Raw genomic sequence first — 9,990 nt, 5'->3', positions numbered from 1 at the left:
AACTCAAACAAAATACTTGTAGATTTCTAGAGCAACTCTCAGATTTGTGATAATCTGATCAAGGGAAATGAGAGTACCTGTGAATATCTATGTAGTCAGCTATATTTTGCTCTGAAATTCAAATTTTATGAGTTTTGGGAAAAGAGTATGTCACAAGATTACAGAGAACCTACCACAAAACAAGGAAATTGCTGGGACTAAAGGCAAAAGAACCAGTGGAAACAACAGATAAAAACTTTCTCACCAATTGACAAATGGAATTGACTATGACAAACTCTAGTGCCAATCCCACACACAACAATAGATAAGAATCCAAATAACCCGAAGAAATTAAATAAAAGTAACAGTAAATCAAAATGTATTAAATTTCTTCTAACACAGTACCATTCATCCAATTCTTCTCGGGCTGAAATGAAACCCCATTCGCTGCCATGAGAGCTCAACATTCATCCATGGATATGCGAAATCGAAAACCCCATGGTTTCTTCAGAAACACCTCTGATTCGTCCCCTGGAAATCACATACTTTGCTACCGGCAGTTCTTCCCAGTGTTCGCCATCGTTTGGCCTATTGAATATCAACTTCCTGCAGAGTCCTACAACAACAATAAGAAACACACAAAGAATTGTAGGGCTAAGCTATGTGTATGGGCGAAAGATCGGTAGTGTTTCAATTATAACAAGAGCTTTGATCCAATGGTGGAAAACATTTTAATCGTCTAGCATCAGATCAGAGGGATCATAGTAAGGCACGTAAGACCAGAGGGGATTTGATTTCAGAGGGGTTGTCAGGCTGAAAATGAAACCCCTTTCGCTGCCATGAGAGCTCAGCATTCGTCCATGGATATGGCGAAATCGAAGACCCCATGGTTTTTTCAGAAAAACCTTTGGTTCGTCCCTTGGAAATCACATACTGTGTTGTCGGCAGTTCTTCCCAGTGTTCACCATCGTTTCACCTGTTGAATATCATCTTCCCCATAGTCCTACAACAACAATAAGAAATGCACAAAGAATTGATCCAACGATGGCAAACATTTTAATTGTTTAACATGAGATCGAAGGGATCATAGTAAGACATGTAACGCAAGAGGGGAGTTGATTTTAGAGGGGAACGCCTTACAGTGTAATTATCCAAGGAAGAGAAATTGTTAAGGTTAATTCTAGCCTTGACATACTCAAAAGGCAAGTCTCGAATGTCTCTATTTTTGTTGATTCACTCAAAAAGAGACATCCTACATATTCATACAAATCTACCACTCTTTTTAGTGAACCTCACTCTCAAATCCCTTATAATATTTCATCCTCCTTCTCTAGTCTCATAAGACAGCCAGCAGAGATTGAGTTTCCAAAACTAGGGATTTCATATTCTTATGCACCTTTTGCTACACCTAGTTTCTTTGGCCATCTAAAGCCAAATCCCTGTGTTTCTTCAAAAACAGATCCATCAGCTAGCTCTTCTTTCATAGAATGGATAAAGAAAAATGCTTTAGAAGATGAAGAAGACAAAGAAGAAAAGAAATGGTATGAAAACTTAGAAGAAGACAAAGAGACAGGATTGAACAAACTTGAAATAAACAATGATGAGCCTTCACTAGAAAGCCTTGAGGAATTTGTACAGAATTTTTCTACTCAAGACAAAGGTCATTTTTAATATTCCAATTGAAGAAGCAGTTCATGCAACTACTTCCAGATCCACATGGAATTCCACTTGGTCCCCTGCTCCAGACAAGAGGGATACGATGAAGTCCGAGTATCACAAAGATTGGTTAGCCTCCTTGACATATTGTTGGAATATTGACAACTGCACAGAAGCAGAAGTATTGTCAGTCATGCACTCCATTTTAGTATGCTATAGGACCTATCTGGATGATGATATTGGACCCATAAATTCTACAAGGAGAATCATTTGCGAGTTTTAAGGATCTTTAGATTCTTGGCTAAAAGCAGAAACAACCAAAGATCCTCTATTGTTGACTAATTGGGAAAATTCATAGGCAAAGAATGCCGATGGAAGTACTTACATGGATCCGTTTACCTCACTTCCAATAAACAATATGATTGGTTGTTTACTTTATGGCATTACTGTTAACTTTATTGGCTTCCCACAGATAAATAATGATCTGACTGTTATTACTCTTGTTGCTATGAAACTTCATAATATGAAGCATTTTGATGAATACTTTAATGAGTTCCTACATAGATTGCATACTTTGTCACCAGAACTCATTCTTGAACCCAAATGGAAGGAAATATTTGTTTCATCATTACCATTATGGGTGTCAACAACAATAGTCAGCAAATTGCCAGGAAGCATTGGTGACTACAAATTTGGAGTAATTAGGCAGGCAGTCAAAGCCATAATTGTTGAACTTTGCTCCCAAATGAAGATAGCCAAAGCAGCCACGAATCCAAAGAAGCCGCATGGTTACCAGCAATTGTGCAAGCAATGGCACCTTTCTGCTCCAAAAAATTCAGAGGGGAGAGATGTGCGTGCTTACAGGAAAAAGAAGCACGCAACAAAGAATTTTTCAGGCAAAAAGATCATCCACCAAAAGAAGCCGAAAGACTACAAACAGACACAACTATTTACAAGAAAAAAGGAAGTTCAATGTTACCACTGCAACAAAAAAGGACACATTTCTCCAAACTGTCCAAAGTTGGGGAAAGAAAAAAAGGAACCAGAGAAAGGCAAGAGGAAAGTATTTTACAGAAATAAATCTGGTAAGGTAAATTGTTTAAATCTTCCTGATAGCTGTGAGGAAATAACAAGTGGAGAAGAATCAGATTACATCAATAAATTTAATTTTGATTCTAATACTTCTGACTTGGAAGAAGAATGTTGCAATGATCCACATTGTGCAGAATGTTTCAAAGATAATTGTGAATACAGCAACCCAGATGTCTACCAGTGTCATTCCTTGAATATGATGAAGAATGGCGAATCTGATGAACAGGCTAGAAATATTTTCATGCAAATGACAAAAGCAGCAAACCCACAATTAAACGATATGTATAAAGAGTTTCTAATCAATCACTTAAATTCTTAGACAGCCAAGCAAAGCAATCCTAACAGAGGATATGTTCCTCCATCTTCTCTTTTCTCAGTAGAAGCCTTGACCAGGAAATTGAGGTAGGAAGATTTTGGAGAAGATCTTCCCTAGACTTTTCCCAGTATCCACCAGGCAATAAAAGATCTAAGGAAGACAGTAAAAGAAAATAGAAGGCTTTGTATTGAAAGTCACCAAGATTTCCAACTCAGTAAAATGAAAGCAGAACAACCTTCAACTTCTGCATAGACAAAGAATTGGACATTCCATCAGAAACCCTTTCCAGGTATACAGATTCAAGAACCCAACATTGATGATGAGAATGATGATGGAAGGGTAGGATTAGGTTGTAATCAGATTAACAGAGATGTAATGTATTGCATCAAATTAAAAGTCAGAATTGGTTCCAAAGTGGAATACTGGAAAGTCCTTATGGATACTGGTTCAAGATTAAATATTATAAATAATATAGTAGTTGATACTCATCTCAGAAGGCCAACTAGTTGTCCAAAGGTTACAACAGCCAGTGGAGATATCATCACTACTTCAGAAGTTCCAATTGATATTTTCCTAACTGATTCTATTGGAATAAATGTGGTTTGCCCAATTGTTATAGGGATGGATTGCGCAATGTACTTAGGAACACCTTTCTTCCAAAATTTCCAAAATCATGGAGTGAAATTTGATCAGCAAACAAGGAGATATGGCTATTTTCTTGAACTGAAAGGTAAAGAGCTGTTTTTTCCTTTTATAAATTTCAGCTCACCCAATAGAATTAGAAGGATTGAACAGCTAGAAACCTTATTGTCAAAAATGGAAAAGAAGAAGGAGATTTTAAAAATTTATGAAAACATTGAATAAGGAAAGTTTGATAGGGAGATAGCCAATCTGAAAAATAAATTTCTGGAATGCTGCTCTGAAGACCCAAATGCCTTTTGGCATGTGCATAAGCATGAAGTTGAGTTACCATTGAAAAATTACTTTAGTGGTAAATTAAGAAGATCAAAAGTTGTTCCGATGAACCAAGAACAGATGGTTCACTGTAGAGAAGAGATCAAGAGTCTTTTACAGAAAGTCCTGATCAGAAAAAGCAAAAGTCCAATAGCCTGCTTTGCTTTTTATGTAAACAAACATGCAGAGATTGCTAGAGGAAAACCAAGGTTGGTGGTAAACTACAAACCACTAAATAATCTATTGGATTATGATGCTTATCCCCTTCCAAAGCCTCCGCAATCCTAACACAAATCTCAAAATCAAAGATTTTCTCAAAATTTGATTTGAAATCAGGATTTTGGTAGCTAGGCATCAAGGAATCTGACAAATGGAAAACAACTTTTTATGTTCCTGAAGGTCATTTTGAGAGGAACATAATGTCATTCAGACTCATCAATGCTCCATTAGCCGTCCAACGCATAATGGATGAGACATTTGAAGGTATGGAGGAATTTATAAAAAAATACATTGATGATATTCTTGTACATTCAGATGATATACCATCTCATATTAAGCATCTGAAACTATTTCTCCAAAGGATAAAAGAAAAAGGGATAGTCCTCTCTGAAACTAAGATGAAATTGTTCAAAACTATGATAGATTTTCTTGGATATAATATCCAGTATGGTTCATATCAAGTAATCCAAAGAAGTCTAGATTTCATAGATAATTTTCCTGATGAAATTTTGGACAAAACACAGTTGCAAAGATTCTTAGGGAGCTTAAATTATGTCTCCAAATTTCTTCATCATTGTGCACAAGAAAGGAAATTACTGAATAAGAGATTACAGAAAGATCCCATTCCCTAGAATGAAGATTGCACAAATGCAGTCAAGAAAATCAAGGATAGGATTCGCAGAATTCAGCCTCTGTGTCTAATCCAAGAACAATGGAAGAAAGTAATTATGAAAGATGCCAGTAATATTGGATGGGGAGCTGTTCTTTGTCAAGAAGATCCAGAAAATAAAAGCTCATAGGAAATTTGTCAATATGCTTCTGGACTATGGTCGAAATCTCGAGAAAATTGGTCCAGCCTCAAGAAAGAGCTCAGAGCAGTTTGTTTGGGAATAGAAAAGTTTAAAGACTTTGTTATTTACACTAAGTTCCTGGTTAAGACAGATTGCCAAGCTTTAAAGTTTAATATTCACAAGTGTGAATTTGAAGATGCTACTATCGTAAGATGGGTAATGACTCTCAGTCAGTATGATTTTGAAATTGAATTCATTCTGTCACATGGAATAAGTTGATCCTGCAAACAAGATAGACCTTCCTAGAATCTAAAGAAGACCTAATGACAAGCAAACCAACTAGACATTATCTTTCTCTAAATATGCTTTGATAAACAATAGCAAACAAGTGTTTTTAGGGCCTACCTTAGGTCCAACGCAAGCTTGTGGATGCCCTCGCTCCTTTGATCCAAATGAGCTCCTTTTCGCGAATCTGCAAACACAAACAAGGCAAACAAATTAAATAGCACCTGAAAAGCCAATTGCATAAAACATATTTAGCATGAAAGTCAAGGAGTCCATGAAACAAATAACATAAGATACTTGTTGAGAAAAATGAGTTGGATTGTATTAATTCAAAAGAAGAAGAACTTTACAACCTTTGCCTTGACGTTGTACAAGCTCCTCCCAGGGTCCAGCAAGAAGTCTCCTCTACTTTGACAAGTTTCACTCACTCCCCAATGAAGCCAAAAAGATGTGTGATCTCTCCTCTTAAGCTCAACTAGGAAGTCTTGATTTCACTAGCATTTACCCTCAAAAATGTTCAGCTTCCAACCTCCCCAGCAACCGGCCCAATGCCTGTATTTATAGTGCAATGGAGGGAGGTTAATAGGTCCTCCTTCAAAGGGATAAAGCCCTCCTTCAAAGGGATAGCTCCTCTCATCAAGGGATTAGCTCCTTCTCTTTTGGGATGCATGAACCACCTCAGAGCAAACAATCCACGTCAAAATTCCTTCTAGAATCCTCTAGAATTAACCAAAAGTGAGTGTTTTAAAGATAAAACTTGCGCCTTTTGACTTTCACAGGGGTCTGCACCTACACCATTAGGGACAGAGCGGGCAGGTCTGCAGTTTTTGTACACAGAAGGTGCGAGACCGCAGATGATCATAGGAGAAAGTGCAGAACCAGGGTTACATTGATTTTTTATGTCTTTCTCTCATTTCCAAAGCTTGATTTGAAGAGCTGAGGTCTAAGACTTGCTTAGGAGGACAGTACAAGTGATGATAGACCCATACTGACTGCAAATAATCATGGTGACGATATTTTTGTGTAACAGATTGCCCCCTAAAGTGCGAAGTCTGTAGTAGATGAGGATTTCTTATCATTTAGGAAGCGTGAAGTACTTTATCATTTCGAGGATCATCTTGTGGAGAGCCCGGTTGGAAGCTGTAAAAACATTCAATGCAAGATATATATATGAGATCATATCATCGCTGAGGTAGGCATTCCCATACTCAGATCAAAACTAACTAGAAAAACTAACTACTGCTCTGATATAGGAATGATCTTGTAAAACATCACAAGTAAAGACTCATGTGGACACAGTATGGATGCAGCCATCTGTTTATGAATAGTCCACTATATAATGAATACAAAATTCCTCGCAGCCTGGATTGTGGAAACTTGATCCAGGGTCTTCATTTCTACTTCCCGAAACAGTACAATTCTATCCATGCGAATGAATGTGTTGATGTCGAACATGGTAGAAACCACTTGATTACCAGTCAATGATGTAAACTGTTAACAAGTGTGAGAGAAACCACCAGTGGTGTCAATGGTTCTCAAAGTACCCAGTACAATCCATGAGATGCGAATAAATGTATTGATGTCGAACATGTCACAGAATCCTTTGATCAAAAGTCAATGATGTAAACTGTCGTCAAAGGAGAGAAACCTGCCATTGAGGCATGCAGATCTCAAGGTACTGACGATTTCTAGATCATCTTCCCAGATAATGAGCTGCTGTTGATAGAAAGCGATCCATCGTAGGAAAGTCCACAACACGAAATCATAGATCAAGTTGAAGAAATTTAGTTGCAAGGACTGACTCAGGGATGGTCAAGATGGATGACAGATATTTTGCAAATGAATGGCTTATTGGCAGTGACCTCTTGAACACATAACGACACGACAGATGGCTTGGTGACAATTGACCCAAAGTTAATACCCAGAAACAGGTTGAAGACTTTCAATGTGGTTTGATCAACTGTTAGGTAAAGGATTTCCCAACCCAGGTGAATGAAAGTGTCATGTTCAAGAGTGGTTACAAAGTATGACAAACAGGCTCATTTTTCTCTCTTTTCCCTCACCATTTCTGGCAAGTAGCTCTTTATTTTTGACAAGCTTGAGGAGGATAACATTTGCTTGATTATAAGCTCATCCTTCGGATGAGTCCAACTTAGTTTAAATTCGAACTCTAAGAAGTAGTGGTTCGTTCCTGTTTGTAATTGAACTGGTCCTTTACTGTGAAATTTTAAAGAGTCCAGTATAGGAGAAACTCGGCGTTTTTCAATTTTAGAGAGTCTCGAAAAAATTAAGAAGACTCCAGGGTTGACCTTTTTCGTAAATTTGTGTCTCCCAAGCCTGAAAAAGTATAAAATAATAACTGAGAGAACCTCTTGATCTTTTACGACAAAGGAGTATTTTTCATTATTAGTGCCCTTGACTCGAAAAAGTAAAAAAACGATCAATGACACGTCGTTTTATAACCAATATCGAATTTGAAACGACAAAAATGCGGCAATCTTTTCATGTTTTTATGGTCGGAAAAGAGATGTAAGTGGACCATCTTTTAATTCCGTTTTAACGTGTTTAAAAGAAACACTCGGCAATCTTTTCATGTTTCAGGAGTCAAAAAAGAGCTTAAAAGTGACTCTAGATGTTTTTTCCGTCGAAAATGATAGATTTCACCTGAATAATCCGTTATTCTGCACAAAAACACAAACATTACTCATACCTGTTTGAAATGGATAAAAATGTCGCAAATACCTTTTCAAAGTGAAACATAAACAAATTTGCAATTTATTTACTCAAAAAACTTATAAAAAGGGGTTTTGTCAATTCATTTTTACTGTTTGAGTTTGGGTGAGAAAATAGTGCTTTTGCTTAGAAAACTTCCCGTGAAGATTGCGGAAAATCCAACCATCAGAATTGAATGCTGTCTTCTCCAGGTAATCCACATCATCCCACTCTTCATTTTTAACCGTTTAATTTCTTGCTTTAGTCTTTTATTTCATTTTTGGGAGGGTTTTTAGGCACAAAACCCGCGTGCGGGGGTTTGCAGGTTTACCATTGCGGGCCTGCGGACCCCGACTTTTTCTCCATTGGGAAAAAGCTCGGGGTCCGCACCTTCCATGTAGACAAAGTGTGGTCCCACGCACTGTGTCTAACCCGGAGGGTGCGGTCCCCGCCGCAAGGGTTTTTAACCCAAAAATCCTCAAAAATGGACCACACAAAATATTCTCTAGCATTTTAATTTGTCTTTATACTTGATCCAGAGAGTACATCATGCTAGATTGGCGTGAACGAGAGCATGAGGACGTGGATGCTACTGCATGGAATCATCAACCTTCACATGATGCTTTAAGGGTGTGCGGATTGTACAAATACTGGGCCATTCCTGGCATGAGGGCTCAGGTGGATTTCTTACAGTGGTTGGTTGACAGATGGAGCATACAGGACTAGTGCTTCTTCATTGGTGGCCACCAGCTCGAAATCGAGCTGGCGGACATATATTTCTTGACTGGTTTGCCTAAGATAGGTGAAGACTTGACTCTGTTTGGGGCTGGGCTAGGTGGCCAGTCTGTCGATAGCCTCAGGCTAGAGTACTGCAACAGCCAGGCTAGAGACAAAGGGATAGACATAAAGACCATATCCCATCCTGAGCTCATGGTGATTGCATTCACTGTCACCAGAATTTACAGAGCTGCCGCATTACATATTGCCACCGGATCCCAGATGCGTATGGCAGTTGATTGCTTTCGAGGTACCATCTTCAACTGGTGCGATGCCGTGTTGGCCAATCTGAAAGGCCAACTGACCAGGGCCAAAAATGGACAACTAAATACCCTTGGTTATGGGGCTTTGGTTGTGAGTTTTGGCCTAGAAAGGGTTCCTATGCTGATCCCACAGCACCTTACTGTCGGAGTTGGGCTTCCTCGAGAGCCCAAACTGATGCGATGGGTTGTAGTCATGGCCCGTCAGCCAGACGAGAGGACGGAGGCTGCTCGATTCAAACGTGAGTATTTCCAATGGTTGGAAAACCAGGTCTTTTCCATTCAGGACTTCCCTTACGCTGGGATAGATTTTCGTGGTGACCCAGACATGGTTCTTCCACCAGGAGAGCAGTGGGACGAGTCAGGTAAAATCCTTTTCAACATTTTTTCTATTTTAATTTTTTTATTTTTCCATCGTCTCAAAACTGATAGTAAAAATTTCAAATGCAGATGTGGGTCCACAGTGACCAGCCGCTCTCTGACCTTACGAGAGGAGGCAACCAGTTGCATCTGTGCCAGCCCCACAGGACGAATTAGCAGAGGTTTTGGCCGAGTTAGAGGGTCATCTCGAGTGCTTGACAGGAGATATTCCTGAGACCACTATAGAAGACATTCCTCGTCGACTTCAGCGCTATGTGATTGGGGTCTCGGGACCTTTTAGGAGGTTCCTTTGCAAGGTGGCCCATGCAGTGGTTTCTTATAGAGATCACCACCAGTGATAGGATGATCCCCTATTATGGGAACATGTGACATTTTTGTTTTTTGTACTTATCATTTTTGCTAATCATAAGGTGCTTTTCAACCTATGATCGAGGACGATGTATTTTTTGACACACTCATATATATATATCACTATTACCGGCTTATCTTGTAAATCATGTGATGGAATGGTTTTAAATTTACATGTATGATTATTGCAAATGTCTATTTAACATTCGAGAATCAATTG

The sequence above is a fragment of the Pinus tabuliformis genome, chromosome X, assembly GCF_031772625.1.
Source record: "Pinus tabuliformis cultivar Carrire ecotype Pingquan chromosome X, CPIR1, whole genome shotgun sequence".
Taxonomy (NCBI): domain Eukaryota; kingdom Viridiplantae; phylum Streptophyta; class Pinopsida; order Pinales; family Pinaceae; genus Pinus; species Pinus tabuliformis.
Note: the sequence above shows the minus strand (reverse complement) of the source record.